The following is a 21,054-nucleotide window of genomic DNA, read 5'->3' as shown; positions in this document are numbered from 1 at the left end:
GCACTTATTGCTTATTTTTTTATTATTTTTATTTATACTATCTCACCAACTAGACTATTAAAAACAATAAAAATAATTTACTTTATTCTTGCTCTTCCCTGTCTCCCAAAAGATTTTGAGACAGGTTACAAATTTAACACAACTTCAAATTCTACTTGAAGTTATATTAAATGTAACATGAGTCACAGATGATTTTAAACCTCCAAATTACATCTTTCTAAGGTCTCTAAACTTTGCCTGTCTCTATTTGGCATTTTGCTTTGCATTGTTCCATCTGCTTGTCTTTAACATGGAAAGTACTCCCAAGAAGTGATGAAATGAATTATGAGAAAGTCACAAAAATATTCATGTGGTTCAGAATGGCTGCGTACTCTGGAAAGCAAGGAATGCAGTTTGTTAGGTCGTTTTACAGTTTCTTACATTTTCAGAAGATACTAGTTGGGAGTTGGTTGAGGACTATGTCTATGTCCTCTTGGCCAATTCCAAACTCTCCTTTTATGCAGCACCTATCACTGTAGTCAAGACATACTATGACAAGTCTTCAGGTTTTATAACACTGCAGCCATCATATGCATTATAAAGAAAAAAAATACAAGTCACAAAGAAGGTGGTAATTATATCATGATAAGCCTAAGAGTAATGCCTTTTTGACTTGGGTTTTTTTTTTTTTTTAGAGATTTTATTTATTTATTCATGAGAGACACACACAGAGAGAGAGAGAGACAGAGAGACAGTGACACAGGCAGAGGGAGAAGCAGGCTCCATGCAGGGAGCCTGACATGGGACTCGATTCCAGGCCTCCAGGATCATGCCCTGGGCTGAAGGTGGCGCCAAACCGCTGAGCCACCTGGGCTGCCCAGCCTTTTTGACTTGTAAGGATATTATAAACTGAGAATGGGTTATTTAACCTCTTTTGGAGAATATGCTGCCATTTCTAACTTTGCAGTTGGTATTACTGCTTTGGCTAAGAATTTATACGTGAAGGGCTATTATAAAGCCCTTGATTATAACATGAATATATGTCTCATGGCAGCTTCTGTTCTTTATTTTATGTTGTTATTTGCTATTTAAATTGCCATGGTGCTAAGCCACAATGAGGCTGAGATCAGAAAGCCACACTGAACTAAGGAGAGCTTCAAATCCAAGCAATGATCTTAGCTCAAAAGTCAGTGCACTGGGCTTTTTACTGTTCTAAATAATGCTCTCAATGTTATAACTCATAAACAAGACTCAACAGGGATAGAATGAACATATGCACAATTTAACTAACAAGTTTTAGTGTCATGGGATTTTTTTTTCTTTAATATGGAGGCAATATATTTCTTCCATTTCCCTCTTTGAGACATCAAAAGTCTTTTACAATCAGGCCCCAGGCAACTGTTCCATATTTTACCTCTCTTCATTGCTTAGAATATTGTTGCATTCATACATTTATTATTTAATCTGAAGAGCCAGAAGACTACTGACCTATTCTCATACTGTTAATAAAATATATAGAGTACTGAAAAATAGCCTAAAGTTTAAAGGGTATTACCTACCCACAAAAATGTTAGGCTTAGAAATAGTATAATATCTATTCCCTCAAGTGGCAAAATGCAGATTCCAAATCCAGCCCTGAGCATTCAAAGTGCATGAGGCTACAGACTTTGAAAAGATGTATTTGGGGGTGGGGGAAGAAATCTTTACAAAATATCAAGAGGCTATGATTCATGTAATACATAAACAATAACCTGAGTATAACAAATGCATTTGACCTTCAAGGTAATAAAAACAAATGTAAAAAGAGTCTCCAGTTTTCTATTACTGCTAAGTTTATTTTCCTCATAAGTTTCACCCCATTATGGTACAATAATCCCTCATTACTGTAGCACAATAATGCATAGTCTATACTCCACCTATAGTTGTCTTGTGTCTATTTAGTTTTATAGCAAGCAAGCAATTTGAGAATATGGTAATAAAGCCTCAATCACAGTAATGATGTATGATGGGTTGTAATTTCTCTGTGCTAATGGGTTACAAACAGTATTACAGTGATGACGGGAATCTCATTGATTCATTATATGACTGCAATAATATCAAAACGACTTAATATAGATCACTATTAAGTCATGTACATGCTACTAACAACCTCTATATTTCACTATATAGATATATAGGGAAATAAAATTAATACTAGTCTTTCTATATAAAAGTTCACACAGCACAAAACATTTTGTGTTGAGTACCCTAAATCAATGTTTAAAGTTGGAATTACTGCATTGAACTGGTTCTTTGAAAAGAAAACCATTGATTTTAATCTGCTTGAAGCAATCAATTACTCCCTGTCCTCTTTATTCCAAACTGTAATGAAAACTAAACTGCGTTGTCTTGAAAACTAAATGTGAAGATGATCATAAACAGAATTTAAACTCCATGGATTATTCATATCTACCCATTTAGATTTGCCATTTCCATTATGAGTACATTTGCCACGAGCATTTAATGGACATCTAAAAGGGAATTCATTAAAGCAGGAGCTGTTGGCAGCACTTATGGGCTTCAGACTGCTTTATGCTTGCCTTTAATAGCTCACTATTATAAAAGTGATATATTGTGTTCATCCCATTAGTAGTTTGCAGAAAGGTCTGCAAGAGATAACAAATCCTTCTGAATATTTTCAGAACGGAAAGTAAATCACTGTTTGTTTGTTTGAAGTATCATATTCTACCAATACACAATTTTAGAGTCTACTAAATTTAGTTGTTTTAAGCCAAATAAGATTTTAGCAACCACAGATTCATTTTATGAAGCAGGCACCACCTTTTTGGAATATTCTATAGTTATTAACCTGAGGTATTAGTAGATGTCAGGCAATCTAACCAATTACTTGAAGGTATGGTATGCATTTCTATGAGTTAATAGCAAAACATCATCACCAAAAGCAAAGCTAGTTGGAGTATTCCTATACAATTGCCTACTGCCACTATTCAGGAAGTATGAAAGGATTCTTTCTGATATCTTGGATGCATTATAAAAGAGCTTCTGAGAAGAATGACATTCATAGGTCGTATTTGTTTTTTGCCCTAGAGTAGGCACAGAAAATGGATGTGAAGAAAAAAAAAAACACGATTTTAATATTAAAGCTCATTAACGGGATCCCTGGGTGGCGCAGCGGTTTGGCGCCTGCCTTTGGCCCAGGGCGCGATCCTGGAGACCCGGGATCGAATCCCACGTCGGGCTCCCGGTGCATGGAGCCTGCTTCTCCCTCTGCCTGTGTCTCAGCCTCTCTCTCTCTCTCTCTCTCTCTCTGTGACTATCATGAATAAATAAAATCTTTAAAAAAAAAAAAAAAAGCTCATTAACGTAATGCAATAAAATCCTAACTGGGCCTTTCTCACTCACGGCCATTTTGGTGGCTGCTGTTGGTTGGGGCCGTCCCGCATCTAAGGCAGGAAGATGGTGGCCGCAAAGAAGACGAAAAAGTCACTGGAGTTGATCAACTCTAGGCTCCAACTTGTTATGAAAAGTGGAAAGTACGTGCTGGGGTACAAGCAGACCCTAAAAATGATCAGACATGGCAAAGCGAAACTGCCCAGCTTTGAGGAAATTTGAAATATAATACCACACCATGTTGGCCAGAACTGGTGTCCATCACTACAGTAGCAATAATACTGAATTGGGCACAGCATGTGGGAAATACTACAGAGTATACACGCTGGCTATCATTGATCCAGGTGATTCTGAAATCATTAGAAGCATGCCAAAACAGACTGGTGAAAAGTAAATCACGCAAAATATTTCTTTAATAAAACTGGCCAGAGCTTGTTTAAAAAGAAAAATCCTAACTGGGAAGGGAGACTTGGAAAGGATATATGCAATTTCAGCATATAACCTCTATAATGCCTGGGCCTGAGCCATGCTTTATTTCAAATCTAATATATTTTACTTAAAAGATAACTCAAAGTTTATAGTGGGGTCAGCAGCAATGCCTCTATATTAGAAAGGGCAGATCAATTTTATCAATATAGGGAAGAGTCCCAAAGCCACATATTTGATTTTACAATTCATCAGCTACTTATTTTTCACAGAAAATTTGCCTTTCTAATCTTGTTTTGCTTATAGTAAATTAGCCAGTGTATCCCTTATTTTTTTTTTTTAAATTTTTTTTATTATTTATTTATGTAGTCATACAGAGAGAGAGAGAGAGAGAGAGAGGCAGAGACACAGGCAGAGGGAGAAGCAGGCTCCATGCACCGGGAGCCCGACGTGGGATTCGATCCCGGGTCTCCAGGATCGCGCCCTGGGCCAAAGGCAGGCGCCAAACCGCTGCGCCACCCAGGGATCCCCAGTGTATCCCTTATTACACACACCAGGCATCACTGAAATGTGTTAATTGTTGTAGAATGGAAATATTATTAGAGGTAATCTAAATTTATATATTTAACGTCTATAGATCTCTGTGCAGATAGTTAAGAATGGATCTCATTATGATGTTTTAAGGACTAAAAACTGATCTTTTAAGTCTCTACATTATAAGTTCCTTCATTTATTGAAACTGATGGTACAATTGATTTCACTGATATAAATATGGAAATGTCTAAAGTTTACATATACATCTACACAAAAATAATAATAGGTACAAAAGTAAGAGTATGAGAAGGATAAAGGGTTATTTTAAAGCTTACACTCTTTAGAAATACAAGTACTTCCAAAGCCAATCAAATGCAATTCTCAAATTTCATTCATAGCTTCCTAATTTCTTCAAAGTTACAATCTCCAATAATGTAATTGATTGGCCCAGCCCAAGAACAGTATGGGAAAGCTGGGCTGCTTCCTAAGCCTTTGGAACATGACACCAAATTCATCACAATTCAGATTCTGATATTTAATCTTACAGTATCTATGATATTCCTGGTTAAGTAATATAATTCATATTTCTAAATATTTAAGTTACTTCATCTATTCATATGATTGGGTTAGAATGTTCATACAATGCACATATAGGAATCTAATCATACAATGATACTCATATCCTGCATATACTCATACAATGCACATATAGGAACCTAATCATATTAAAAGTTATGATCTAGTGGGAAATAACTTTCCATTAGAATCTGAAGCAGAGTTAAGTAAATACCTCTTCTGCTTGAGAGATACTATAGAAATATTCTAATATCCAATGAATATTTTCTGCTTCTCCACATGTTATGCTAAACACGGGCATAAAAAATGGGATTTATACCCAACAAATTGTATCTAAGTCCATGCTGACTTAATTACACTGCTGCAGAATCAAGTAAACAACTACTTATTTAGGTCCCAAAGGTAAAATATCAGGCAGTTCTGAATAATGAATGCTTGTTGCTTTCCCATCCAAAAAAACTTCTCTTACTCAAAATTAGTACTGACATTTTTGAGTAATAAACACAAAACAATGCATCTCAAAAAGCTAATGTATTAGGGTAAAACAACTAGTTTCATGTCTGGCAAAATTCTAGAGGAAGATAATCTCTTCTTCCCAGTGACTAGGAGTCACTCTTTACTATAGCAAACTCAATGAAATATATTAACTTCAGTTCATAACTTATAAGTCATCTGGAGAATTAACCAATAGAAAGAAATAAAAGCCCAATTTATTCTTACCTATGTGTTGGTAAAAGAGACAAGGCATATCAGAGTAGAATTACTTTTGTTTTCCTCATAATTAAATGTATACAGTGTCATTATCATGATGAAACAAATTAATGTTTTATAAGATCGACAATGAATTTATTATTATATATAAAGGTCACCTATAAGACAAATTACATAATGCACAAGTGCATTTTAAGGTCAGACTATCAATGTCAGAATACAAGGCAGATTTTTTTTCCCTCTAACTAAAAAAAAGCTTTTGAAAAACAAGTTGTCTTGAAAACAGCCTCACAGCTACAAAGTTAATTCACCTTCCAACTTAAAAAATAGCATCAAGGTGCAAAGCCAAACTTCAATTAGCTAAGATCACTTGCCTGAAGAACAATCATAAATTTCTTCTTATACCTAGCATATGGAAGTCATTAGATACAGAACAGGGAGATTCTTGTTTCTGCCCTTAATCATTCTGACATTAAATGAAAGAATCCATGGCAATCCAAAATAGACCTTCATGGTGACCACGCATGTCAATGTTACTAGCCCTAGTTTTCTGAGTCTACCTTTGGTTTCAAGACATCTACAAACACAGTCAAAAACTATCAAAATTACAAAGGTGCTAGATGGATGGATTTTAAGTCTCTCTAATATCTTACAAATTCAAACTGCAACTAGGAAAACCTATTTGTTTCAGCATATGTCTTTCTCACCACATACACATAAATCCTTTTAAGACTTCTGGAATTAAAAATGAGTAAGTATCCTAAAAATGATTATATTATATAGCAAAGAGAATTTTTAAAGATATGATTAATCATTAATAGCTTAGGTGGGTTGGAGAATTAATGGACAGATGATTTGTGTTTCTCTCTGGGGACCAGGAAGCTTTAAAAAACTAAGGCTGGCTGATGCTGAGTGAGATCATGCCTGAGTGTGACTTACCTGACCAGAAAAGAAATTGGCTTAACATATAGACTGACTTGCCCTCACCTGGACCCTTAGACTGTGATCCCTGGTTCAGATGATGATGGATCAGATCGTTCTCAAGGTGGAAGAAACCCGAGTTGGATAGGTTTGCCACAAGCCCTTCACAGGAAGATGTCAGTCTTCTGTGCAAGACAAAAAAGAAAAGAAAAAGTACAGTGGCAGTGGATGAATTCTCCTTTCTTAGGAGAAGAAAAAAGTCAGGTATGCATATTCTCCATTAGCTACCTCTTTTCTGTACACAGGCAAAGAAAGTCTCTGCAAAAGTTGGGAGAGACAAAGGTATCAAAAGTCTGAATCACTCTGTAATGGAGATTACAATAATAAAGATGCTAATTATAACTGATTATTTTCAATGGCTCCTTAAAATTTCATTTTGGGAAAATTGATAATGAAAAGTTTGCTTTCATGGGCAAAGTAATTAGTCCTAGAACATTTTTAAAAATGCTTAAGTTTGAATATGGAAGATGTCAACAATCCAGTGTCAATTCAAATGATTAAATTATTTTCAGATATTGAAGCTACTGTAATGGTGATTTAAAAAAATATATTTTTCCAGGGTTCAAATTATCTGGCATTTGGAAATTCCAGTATTTGATATGTCTCTAACGTGTTCTAGTCAAGTTTTCCATAGGTATAAAATATCCTTACTGAAGTTTTCAAACAAGAATTTTAAAAATACTGTGTTTTTTTTTCCTACAAAATTGATGATTTTCTTCCTTTAATTTTAGAATTTGTATTCAAAAACATCTTGTCGGTGTTTTTTACAGATATGCACATTTTATTTTAGAGAATTAGTAAACTCCAGGATTTTACAATGTCCATTTTGCCCTCCTAAATACAATTAATTTCTTATTTTTATTTGGCTTTTTTTTTTTTTCATTGCTTCATCAATTCTAAAATTAACTGTTCTCCTTCATGGCCAAGTCTGGAATTTCAATGTTCTGTATGTATAGGTATCACTTAATCTTTATTAAAAAAAAATGGATAGGCCAAATCTTCATTTCACATGAAAGAGATGACATGAGATGATACAGAAATTAATTTATAAGTAATACCTTAATAAAGGACTAGAAATTAGACTGGTTGCAAAAGTTCAATAACTATTATAAAAATCTAGGGATCCCTGGGTGGCGCAGCGGTTTGGCGCCTGCCTTTGGCCCAGGGCGCGATCCTGGAGATCCGGGATCGAGTCCCGCGTCGGGCTCCCGGTGCATGGAGCCTGCTTCTACCTCTGCCTGTGTGTCTGCCTCTCTCTCTCCCTCTCTCTCTCTCTGTGATTATCATAAATAAATAAAAATTAAAAAATAAATAAATAAATAAAAAATAAAAAAAATAAAAATCTAGTAGACCAACTAATTAATAGCTGACAAAATTATATGAAATCAAAATTCCTTCCTCAATTCTAGTTCTCACCCCCCATTCTATAAAATACCCAGAAACTACTAGGTCCAGTAGTCTATGTTCTTTATATAGTTCAAGAAGCAAATAATAAACTTGTTATCTGTGCTGAATATCACTATAAAAGCTTACAAAATTTAGTACTTAAACTGAAGTATGAAAGGAAATTATTATAAAACAAGACTTGACAACAGTATTATTATTCTTAATTATAATATGATGCTAGGTTAGTTCAAACACTTTATGGACTCATTTTGCATATATAAGTAGATGAAGGGTTTTTTTTAAGGAGGGGGGAGTTGTAAAATACAGGAAATTCCAGAAAAGAGCCAAAATACTCTCTACAAAGCACAAAAATAGAAGAATCAGTATTTAGCTTTACCAGAATATCATGGGTAATTCTATTTATACTTCATGAGCATTATAGATCAATTAAGATACTCCATGTTTAGTTAAAATGAGTTTGCCAATGCTGAAAGAAAACTCAAGAATGAATTCTTCATGATACCAATTTATCATAGAAATAGCTGAATCTTTAAGACTCCTAAACCATGCAGTATAATAGAATAAAGCTAACCTGTGCTTTCTCAAAGCAGTACTTGCCTTACATGATAAATCAATTTAAAAAATGGACTATTAAAGATCCATTTAAGTTTTACTACATGTTCAAAGGTAGAGAAAATGTGAAACATTACATTATTTAACCTGAATTCGTGATTAGTTTCTCAACTTAGTATCAAAATTGTTAATGACAACTAAGAAAAAAATTGAATACCAAATGAAGTAAGTTCATTTGGAACCTGGGTACAATTTTTGCCTAGCTATTCTAGAGCATATCTTCAAAGATCAAAGCCAAATTACTAAATTTCAGTGTTTCTCTAGTATTTTATAGCTGTTTAACAAGTATTTCCACAATCATTATGTGAATATTAACTATTAGTGAATATATGAGCTAGTATGTATAGATACTAACTTTAATTCCTTCAGTTAAATAGAAAGTAAAAGAGGAAAATTAGATGAAAGTAAGGTTAGAAATGGCAGTAGTTTTCCAGCAAGAGGCTGGAACTCAAAGAGTAAGAGTGTACAAGCCTCTGAAGGAAAATCAATTGGGTTTGAATCATGGCTCTCCAACTTACTAACTGTGCAACACTAAGCAAGTGAAATAACCTCTCTGAGCCTCAGTTTTCCCACAAAACCATGGAGGTAAGGTTAAGTATACTGTAAGGCTGTTGTGAAAGTCAAACTCAGATTGTGCATGTGGCACAGTAATAAGCAAGCACGCAGAAATTGCTAAGTAAATGGCAGCTATTATCATTATTCTTTACTGAATTTTTCTCCCAAGGGATTTAAAAGCCTCCCAAAGAGAAATTATAAATTACAGGTTTTTTGTGATAATTAAAACATGTAATATACTCATTTATTATTTCATTTCATAAATATTTACCATCAGAAAATATGCCAGGTGCTGGGGATACAATGGTGAACAAGAGACACAATTCCTTCCCTTATAGAGTTTTATATTTTTGTGAGGACAGACAAATAATTCCATTAATTATAGCTACAATTAATCACAAGGTGATAAGTGCTTTGGAACTAAAGACCAAGTGATATGACTTCATATAACTAGAGGCCCTAAGATGGGAAGGCAGGGTGAGAGAAGGCTGACCACAGAAAACATGTAGCTAGGCAAAAAGAAGACAAAGATCATCCCATGTAGAAGAAACAGTACATGCAAAGGCCATGGGAAAGTATTTGGAGAACTGAGGAATTTAAAAAATGCCAGAGTACCTACAGAAAAGAGAAAAAAGGGAAAATGATACAGGATAAGGCTGGAAAGGAAGATAGAAAACAGCTTCTTCAGTAGATTCTATAAGCCAAGTAAATAAGATTTTGGTCCTAATCCTAAAAACAATTGGAATCTACTGATTTTCATTTTAATCTTTGGCTATGGCATATTATGAACCACTTGGAAAGATGCAAGAATGGATATGGGTAAACTAGCAGGAAGCTGTCACATAGGTCACAGAGAGGTGGCCTGGACCAGGAACATACCAATACAGATAAAATTATACAAAACCAAATATTTTCAAAGAGAACTGAAACGTCTTAGTGGCTAAAACAGTACATTCTAGGTTACTGACATGAGCATCAGGTGCTTTTATTGAATACAGAAATCTAAAGCAACTTTTACAAGGGATGTAAATGAGTTCTTTTTAGAGACTCTTGAATTTACAGTGACATGTAGATGTCAAATAAACAACTGGATACATACACCAAAAGTTCAAGAGGTGCCTGGGTGGTGTAGTCAATTGAGTACCTGACTTTTGGTTTTGGCTTGGTCATGATCTCAGGGTTGTAAGATCGAGCCCCACTGAGTGTGGAGTCTGCTTGAGACTCTCTCTGCCTCTCCTCCTTCAGTTCCACCACCACTCTCTTATTAAATAAATAAATATTAAAAAAAAAAAAAGTTCAGAAGACAGGCCTAGCTAGAGATACATATTTGGACTCATCAGTAAATAGATGGTAACTGAAGACACAGGAGTTTATGAGACTAGAGAGAAATCAGAGAAGAGAGACATGACAGACCTAAGCCTAGCACTGAAAAACTCCAACATTTAAAATAGGTCAGATTTAGGATAATTACTATACAAAGCTGAGAAGAAATTGTCAGAGACCTTAGAAAAAAAAAATCAAGAGAGCATGGTGCCAGAGAACCTAAGAGAAGGAACTGTTTCAAGGATAAAGTGGTTGATTACATTGAATGCTGCTAAAAGTTCATTAAGATAAGGGTAGGAAAGTAGCAGCTTTATAAGTACTGCAGTCATAGGTGATCTCAGCTCAAGCAACAGTGGTGCAGTTATTTTATGTCAGGGATGGCAAGCTGTTTCTTAAAAGATCAGATAACAAATATTTTAGGCATATGGGCCAATTACTCAACGCTGTCATTGTTGCCCCAAAGCAGCCATAGGCAATAAGTAAATGAATGGGGGTGGTTGTTTTCAAATAAAACTTTATTTATAAAACAGGCCCTCAGACCATAGTTTCAAGATTGTTTTATATCAATCAAGTCTCTGATCAAATATTACCAGTTCAGCAAGGCCTTCCATGTTCTCCTAATGTAGAGTCTTCCTCCCATCACTCTATTAATCATCCTGCATTACTGCATTCACAGTGTTTATCTGTTACCTTAAATTGCCTTTCTGATTTGCTTAGTTACTAACTGTTTCTTTCTGCTTCCTCTGGAACGTAAACTTTGTGAGAAGAGAGATCAGGCTTACACATTTCAGGTTTTCATATCTTTAGCAGCTAAAGCAGGAATGTAGTTCCCAGCGCATTCAATGAATATTTATTTTTTGATATTTATTTTTTTTATAAATGAATATTTATTCTTTTTGGAAAGAATGATTTCTTCTTCTAACCATGATGCTCCAGGCTTACTCACATGCCTTAAGCAACAAGAAAACTGGATTGAATCAAAGAAGCAACAGTTTTAAGACACTGGAAAACAGGCAGTGCAGGACTAGGATCCCTGTGAAAGGGGAAACAAACAGGGTGAGCCCTCTAGACTGTGAAGAAGGGGTATCCTAAGTATAGCACAACAGTTTCAGGAAGTTGAGAAGAGTTCAGAATCTGAGGGAACTTGAACTTTCAGGGCAGAGTTCCAGAAAGTTTCAGAATGTTCAAAACCTTCTTTTCAGAAACTATAAAAGCCAGAGGACAATGAAACATATGTTTAAGTAGTTGAAGGAAAGAAAATGTCAAACCGGAATTCTATATCTAGTGAAAATATCTTTCAAAAGTAAGGGCAAAATAAAGAATTTTTCAGCCAAAAGAAAAAAGCTGATAGAATCTACTTCCATTAAATGTAAACTATAAAAATTGTTAAAGAAAGTTTTTCAAATGGAAAATAGATACCATGTAGAAATTTAGAACTGAGGGATCCCTGGTGCCTTCGGCCCAGGATGTGATCCTGGAGACCTGGGATCGAGTCCCATGTCGGGCTCCCTGCATGGAACCTGCTTCTCCCTCTGCCTGTGTCTCTGCCTCTCTCTCTCTCTCTGTGTGTGTGTGTCTCTCATGAATAAATAAATAAAATCTTAAAAAAAAAATTAGAACTGTATAAAGAAATGAAGTGTCAAATAGCACATGTGTGGGCATATATAAAAACTTTCCCCCTCAGTCTTCAATTTCTCTAGACCAATAATAGAGAATTTAAAAATAATAATGTATTGAGAAGTTTATAAATGTAGAAGCAAAATCTATGAGAACAAAAGCATAAAGAATGAGAGGGTTTAAATGGAAGTATATTGTTATAAAGTTCTCATGTTATCTCTGAAATGCTGTAATTTTATTTCAGGGTAGATGAGTTAAAATGCATTCTATAAGCCACTGAAAAATTGTTAAAAATAAAAAAGAGGTAGAGTTAATAAACCAATAGTGGAGATACAGTGGAATAAAAAAATGCTCAGTTAATCCAAAACTAGCAGGAAATGGAACAAAGAAACAAAACACAGATAGGACATACAGTATACACCAGCAGTCAGCAAACTACAGACCACAGGCCAAATCCAGTCTGCCATCTATTTCTTTATGGCCTATGAATTCAGAACGACATTTACATTTATAAATGGTTAAATTAAGAATAATATTTCATGACAAATGAAAAATTTTGGAATTCAAATTTCAGTATCTATAAATATAGTTTTATTGGAACAGAGCCAAGCCAAATGATCCACATATTGTCTATGGTTACTTTTGCATTAGAATTAGAGAGTTGAGCAGATGTGATACAGATCACCTACAAGGCCTAAAATACTATCTGGTCTTTCACAGAAAAGCTTTGCTAATATTTAGTCTAAAAAATTCAATTATAATGCAGTGGTTTTGAGAGGATACTATTATGAGAAAAGCACTTCAAATAAAATGAAACAGGTAGGTTCAAAAGTAAAAGGACAGGAAAAAATAAAACCTTTAGCCAATATAGAGTAACAGGGACTATACTTACCCACTGTCCTGAAATAACTAAAGATCTAGACAGTTAAATAGATAGAACAGTAATTTCCAAGACATTAGAGTCTGACAATAACCAAAAAAGGATCCCCGAGAAACATGTCAGTCCTGGGACTGGCTCTGGGAAATGCAAGCTTGGTGAACTCCAGCAGACCCCCTAAGTTCAGAAAAAAGAAATGAAAATGGAAGTTCAGAGAACTGAGGTAAGTTTGCAGGGAACAACTGGAGCTTTACAAAGAGAGAACTTCAGAGATGTAGAGAGCATTTATCAATCCACATACATGTGAGGAAACTAATGTCAGAGAAAAAAAAAAAAAGCAAAAGGGAAAAAGAGAATAGTACCAGGGGTTCATATAGGGCCAAAAGTAGTTCCTGCACCCAACAGCCATTATGAACACCTTGTAATTCATGGCACATTGCATAGAAATCTAAGTCTATAAAAGACTCAGAAAGGTTTTGTTTTAGCACTGAGGTGAAATTAATCCTGGACTACATTCTTTTCTCTTTCTGCTTATTAGCAAAGTTTAAAAGCAAGATCTGAAAGAATCACACTGTTTCCAAGTAATTTAATTGCTTCCCAGAACAGAACCCAAGAGTATTTATAGGATACAAAAATATGTCCGCCATTCAATAAAAAAAATAATAGGAATCCAAAAACGAAAATTCTATAAATGACAGAATTAGTATACAATGACAAAGAAGTGTTATGATAAAGTATGTACTTGATATGTTCAAAACATTAGAGGATAGATGTTAAGTAGAGATAGAAAAGATACCAAAAAAGGCCAAACTGGACTGTTACAGAAGAAAATGATGTCTGAATTGAAAAATACACTGCATGTGATCAACCACAAATCAGATATCATGAAAAAACATATCAGTGAACTCGAAAACAGCAAAAGAAATAATCCAAAATCAAATACATAGAGAAAAAAAGACCTCAGTAAGCTGCTCTACAACTCCAGGTGGCCTCATGTAAAATTGGAGTCCCCAAAAGAAAGAAGGGGGAAAGATAGAAAAAAGTTCTGATAAATAAAAGCCAAAGTTCTCCCAATTTTTTTAAACTGAAATTTCACAGGTTTAAGAAGCCAAACAATCTCAAACACAAGAAACATGAAGAAAAGAACACCAAGGCACTTGATAATCAAATTGCTCAAAATCAGTGATAAGGACAACATCTTAAGAGGCAGAGAAAAGGGGTGGATAGCAATACACAGGACTGGAGAAAAGGCTTACAGCAGATTTGTCATCGTAAACACTACAAATGAGGAGGCAGTATCAAAACTTCTTTAACCTATTGAAAGGGAAAAAATGTCAACATATTGATATACAGTGGAAATATCTTCCAAAAAGAAGGCAAAATAAATGCTTTCCTGACATACAAAAGCTGAAAGACTTGTCATTAGGATTTTGCACTGAATAAAATTTTACAAGAAATCTTTCAGACAGGAAGAAAATTATGTAACATGGAAATCTGGATCTACACAAAAGAATGAAAAACTTTAGAAATGGTAACTACCTGGGTAAATATAAAATGCTTTTAAAATATTTTATTTATTTATTTGAGAGAAAGAGAGAGAGTGAGAATGAGCAGGAGAGGGACAAGAACACTGCACTAAGTGTGCAGTCCAATGTGCAGTTTGATATCACAATCCTGAGATCATGACTTGAGCTGAAATCAGGAGTCAGACACTCAACCAACTGAGCTACCCATGTGCCTCAAGCTTTTTTCCTTCTTATTCAGGTGTCCTTAAAAGATATTTGACTATTAAGGCAAAAATACTGTCAAGATATTATGGGATTGATAATATACATATGTAAAAGTAAAATGTATGACAACAAAGCATAAGGCCAGAGGAAAGATTGAAGTATATTGTTATGAGGTGGTATATCACTTGAAAGGGAACCATGATGAGCTAACAATATACACTTATAAACCCTAAAGGATAACCTAAAAACTAATAAGTTATAGCTATTAAGTCAAAAAAGGAGACAAACTAGAATAAAAAGTATTTGATCCAAAAGAAGACAAGACACTGAGGCACTTGATGGGCACTGGGTGTTATACCATATATCGACAAATCTACCTTAAATAAAAACAAATGAAAAATAAATAAACAAATAAATAAATAGACAACAAAACAAAAACAAAAGACGAGAGAGAGAGAGAGAGAGAGAGAGAGAAGGAGAAAGAAAAGAATGAAAAAGAGGGAGAGAGAGAGAGGGAGGGAATCAGTTGAAGCAAATAGAAAAAAGCAACATAATAGATTATATCCAATCATATTAATAATTACATTAATGTAAGTGGTCTAAACAGCTCAATTAAATGGTAGCAATTATCTTCTAAGGTTAAAAAACACAAGATTAAACCACATGCTGTCTACAATATAAATAATGATACAAATAGGTTAAAAGTAAAAGAATAGTAACAGAATCAAAAGAAAGTGCTAGTAGCTACATTAACATCAAAGTAGATATCAGAACAAAGAATAATATCATGAATAAAGAGGGTCATTTCTTAGCGATTAAGGGGTCAATTCATCAGGAGGACATAACATTCTAAAAGTTCAATGATTTGACAACAAAAATTCAAAATATATGAAGTCAAAACAGAGTGTAAGAAATTAACAGTGCAAAATTATACTCAGAGATTTCAACATTTCCCTCTCAATAATCAACAAAATCAAGTAGCAAAAAAAAAAAAACAAAAACAAAAAAAAATCAGAAAGAATATAGAAAACCTCAATCTGAACTCTCTCCTTGGACAGATCTATACACTTAATGCAATTTCAATAAATGATGACTGATAAGCTGATTGTAAAATCTATACAAGAGGAAAAAATTAGAATAACCAAAGTGATTTTTAAAAAGAACATAGAATTTAGAAGACTTACACTACCTGATCTTAAGACTTACTAAAAGTTAAAAGTAAAAGTATGCTATTGGCATAGGGTAGGCTAATAGATCCGTGAGACTGAATAGAGACTTCAGAACTAGATGTATACATACATAATGAATTAGTTTTCTACCCAAGATAATTCAGTGGAAGAAAGGACAGTCTTTTCAACAGTGGTACTAAAACTACCTGATACCCATATGGTAGGGAGAAAAAAACCTCAACTCCAATCTCACACCACAGACAAAAACTAACTTGAAATGAATCACAGGTATAAATAAACGTAAAAGCCAAAAATACTTCTAGAAGAAAATATAGAAAAGAGTTGTGACCTTGCAATAGGTAAACATTTCTTAGCACATAAAAAGCAAAAAAGAAAAAAAAAAAAGATAAACTGGAGTTTATCAAAACTTAGAACGTCCACTCTAAAAGACACCATTAAAGAAAACAAATAGCGAATCACAGATCCAAAGGAAATATTCATTATACACAAGTCTGACAAGGGACTGGCACATAGAATTTGTCAATAACATTCTATAATAAAAAAACAAATATCACAGTAAGAAATGGGCAAAAGAGGTGAACAGACACTTCACAAAGGGCAAAAGGCAGTAAGTCCATAAAAAGATACTTCATGTCATTAGTCACCAAGAAACTGCAAAATAACACTACAGTGAAATTCTACTATATTCACTATAATGAATAAAATTTAAAAGACTGACAATATGACTGACAATGTTGGCAAGTATGTAGAATTAGTATACAAATGCATTGTCAGTGAGAATATAAAATGGTACAATTGCTTTGAAAAAGTTCAACAGTTAACATCCCCTATCCTATCGCTTGGCAGTTTTACTCAAGAACAGTGAAAGCTCCAAAAGAAATGAAAAAATGTGCCCTCACAAAGACTTGTGAGGCAGCAGCTTTATTCACAGCAGTTTTTTCATAATAACAAAGGGGGAACGGGATTAAAAAAAGCCCATAAACAAGTGAATATAAATATGTCGTGGGATATGCAGACAATGGAATACCAGCTAGCAATAAAAAGAAACAAATACACAATTACATAGATCAATCTCAAAAACAGGATGCTGAGATAATGAAACCAGACTGTGTGATTCTATTTATATTTTTAAAGAACCTACAAAAGAAAAATAAAATCAATAGTGAAAAAAGTAGATTATTGATGACCTGGGCCTATAAGTAGGGTCTGACTGGAAAGGGATACTGGAAAGGAAACTTTTGCAATGATGGAAATATTTTATATCTTGAATGTGGCAATAACTATAAATGCATTCTCTATATATGTCCCCTTTTGTCATAATCATCAAATTGTATACTGTGTATAGAAAATATATCTCATTAAGTTGATTTTTTAAAATGTAAAAGGGAATGGACTAGAAAGGGCTAAAAAGAATGAATTATGAGTTTGAATAGATGAGAAATGAGCAGGTCATCAGGACATGACGGCAAGCAGTTTAGGTAATACATCTACAAAGTCTGGTTATGAAGGAGAATAAAAAATGAGGTAGTAACTAACAGGGGAGCAGTGTGGTTTCTCACCAAGGAAACTAGCTGGATTATGGTTCAAAATCCAACAGTTTAGGGTTCTGCTTCAGTTTGGTGTTCCACTGTGGTTGGGGGCTGAGCTGGTATGGTAGTAGAAGATCAGGCCAGCCAATGCTGGCATACGATGGATGCTCAAAATAAGAAGCTGGATGTTAGATCATCTTTTGAGTTCTGGAAGTTGGTTCAAACAAGTTCATTAGGAACTGCAAGCAGTATCTACTAAATGATTGTTCAGGAGTATTACTGTCATTTTAAGGCAGTTCCAAAATGAGTAGGTACACAAGCTTAATGGAATATATCTTCTGAAATGTAACCCTAGAATCAAAATAGACATTTAAAGTTTCTGCACGTGTTTCAAAAATGGACTGATTTTTTGTTTGTTTGTTTAGGTTAACTAGAAAGCTGACAGATGAAAGATGAAGCTATTCAGGATGTCTTAATATGATGGGAGTAATTAAAATATAAGTAGTCTGTGATTTAATTATATCTGCAGTAAGCATATACACTGCTGTTTTTAAAAGTATTCTTTAAATTTAGAATCTAAGTCAAATTATTTAGTTTGTGGAGAAAGTCCAAGTTAGAAAGTGATTATTTCAGAACAGTAAAACTACCATAATAATTAGAGGCAACTGAAAGTAGAATAGCAATAACAATTTAAACACTTTCTCTTTGGGTTTGAACACTGAAAATTTCTCGTTTGTTTATTTTAACAATTTCTACTTTCACTTATTTCACAATTTTTGCTTTCACTTCTCAAAAGAGAACGAGATACCTTACCCAAATTCTTCCTCCCCTCCAGGAAAGGGTCAGAATCCTTATCAAAAATAGTTTTCTCAAAAATATCCTAGGAAAATATAAAACAATAACTATAATATTCAAATTCTGGGAAGTGGGCTTTTCAGCAAAGGCACATATAAACTAAAGAAACATGAATTTAAAAATAATTGTAGGCTTTTATCTTGGAAGAATATTTAAAATCTTCCATATAAAAGATCCGTTAAGAGAAGGTAGGCAATAACACTGTAATGAAGAACTCATAGTTGCAGGATATAAAGTTTGCTGTTTCTATCATTTTATCTATTTGCTCCACAGTTCATTGTTGGTTTCAAGTGCTCTTTTGCAAAAATTTTTATTAAGATTTGTATTTCCTCAATCAGAGGCCTTAAAGAGCGTGGCAGTGATGCCAGTGGTTGCTACAGACAGAATTTAGAGTTCCAGTTCCACTCCAGTTCCTCAGAATATTGCCCTGTAAGGATTTGGGATAAGCTTGTATTCAGACTCTGGGGTTTCCCCACTGTGTGCCTTCTTCCTGTCCAGTAGCCCTCTCATTTTCAGCTGCTCCAAAACTCCTGATTTTCAAACTCTAACTCATCAAAAAAAGATGGTTGGCTTCTGCATGAACTTTTAAGTTTCATCTCAATCAGTTTTGTTCTTTTTACTCAAGGAACATCTACTCTCTGGCTTCTATTTCCTTTTGGTCACCCTCCAGTGTCTTAAAAAAGTGATTAAAAAAAAATACTTTGTCTAGAAGTTATAATTCATCCAGGCTAATACTAGTACTTCAAAGAAGCTTTATTCACAATAGTTGAAATGCGGAAGCAATCCCAATGTTCATTGACAGATGAATGGATAAACACAATGTAATATATACATAACATGGGGTATTATTACCTTAAAAAGGAAGTAAATTCTGACACATGCTACAACATAAATGAACCTTGAGGACATTAGCTAAGTAAAAGAAGCCACTCACAAAAAGACAAAAAACCATATGATTCCATTTACATGAAATACTTAGACTAGTCAAAAATCATAGAGACAGAAAGTAGAAAGAAGGGTAGTTGCTAGGGCTAAGGGTAGGGAGAGTGAAGTTAGTATTTAATGGGCTTAAAGTTGCAGTTTTACAAGCTGAAAAAGTTCTGGAGATGAATGGTGGTGATGGTTGCACAACAATATGATTTGATATACCTTATACCACTGTACATTTAAAAATGGCTTAGACAGTAAATTTATGTTATGTGTATTTTACCAAGATAAAAAAAATTGTAAAAAAGATGACTTCAGTAGGAATACATGTATTAGGTTATAGCAGCTATATTAAAATTCATCTATCTCAAGTAACATAGTTCAATCATCTTTGAGAATTCCCATCATATTTTTCTAAGCACATGAGAAAACAAATTGAATATATATATAGTATTTATTTTTAAGTTTGTAAAAAAATGGTTATCAGTTCCGAATCATTTAAATATTAGTTTACAAATATTGCTTATAGCTTAATAGCATTGTAGATGTAGTTTCACAAAGATATTGGCTCTAGACAGTAATTATATACTCAGCCTAATGTTTCAGTTAATGGACGAGCATTTCAGTGATAATTGCAATGCTTGAACATAATGTGCTTTTATTAGCAGTATAAAATAAAGCCAGCTTATACCAATAGAAAAAACAGGCTATTTATTTTTATAATTGCTTAATTTTATTGTAAAAATATTATCAAATGATAAAAGAAAACCTGTAAAAATATTAGCATTTTATCTACAATTATAGAAATATACTTAAAAATTTAATTATGGTAAACAGTGACATAAGCTGTATTTGTGAAAAATTCATTAATGTAATGATCCAAGAAAAAAATTAGATAAAATAATTACATTAGGAAAAATAAAAGCCTTGATTCTAGTTTTCTCTCTATACTTACTAGCCATGAGACTTTGGGTAAGTCATTTATTTACTCATTTAATAGCGCCTTACTATTAAGGTTAAAACATTTCTAACTGCCTCAAGGTAGCAAATGATTTGTCAAGATCTTTTCTAGTTCTAAACCTTATAATGATATTATATAGTATATAAATAAAAAAATAATGGGCAGCCCAGGTGGCTCAGCGGTTTAGTGCCGCCTTGGGTCCAGGACCTGATCCTGGAGACCCGGGATCGAGTCCCACGTCGAGCTCCCTGCATGGAGCCTGCTTCTCCCTCTGCCTGTGTCTCTGCCTCTCTCTCTCTCTCTGTGTCTCTCATGAATAAATAAAATCTTAAAAAAAAATAAAATAAAAATAAAGGATCAAACAAAATTTAATAAATAAATAAGACTCAAAAGTAAAATATCCTAAAATGTGATATTCTACCTAGATTCATGAACAGTCCTTTATCTAGAAAAAAATACCTGCAAATTATATATTTATCATTTATCATTAAAAAATTCAGGAATTTCCAATCGAAAATAAAAAATATTTTATAAAAATTTAAAAACCATAGCCCAAGGCCTGTATATCCCTCTGATACTTTCTTTTCATTGAAACTGTAATAGATGATTTAATTCCTCATTAGCAAAAGCATCTGGATAGACATCCAGGACATAAGTAAAAGCACAATAAAACAGACCAGTCAATAGGTCCATTTTTTTTTTTAATAGGTCCATTTTTAATTAGCAGTGATTAAAATGTCTCATGGACCTTAAGACTATTAAACTGCTGAATGAGAAGAGCTTACCAGCAAGTTAATATTATTGTCAAAGTTCTCTAATACTTTTATTACTGATGTTATTGTCTTGTGCATATATACATTTTTCATATATACAT

The 21,054-nt window shown here is 33.8% G+C and overlaps 1 protein-coding gene and 1 pseudogene across 6 annotated transcripts in view; one reads left to right on the top strand and one right to left on the bottom strand.

Annotated features, from left to right (window-relative positions):
• The window catches only part of RANBP17 (RAN binding protein 17), a 310,774-nt gene that overhangs the window by 183,347 nt on the left and 106,373 nt on the right, over positions 1 to 21,054 (bottom strand). The gene's annotated exons all lie outside the window — the stretch shown is intronic.
• Positions 3,343 to 4,139, top strand: LOC121487911 (annotated as a pseudogene).

Source organism: Vulpes lagopus, chromosome 3 (genome assembly GCF_018345385.1).
Source record: "Vulpes lagopus strain Blue_001 chromosome 3, ASM1834538v1, whole genome shotgun sequence".
Classification (NCBI taxonomy): Eukaryota; Metazoa; Chordata; class Mammalia; order Carnivora; family Canidae; genus Vulpes; species Vulpes lagopus.
The sequence above is the reverse complement of the archived record's forward strand: the minus strand, read 5'-3'. Positions and strand labels throughout refer to the sequence as shown.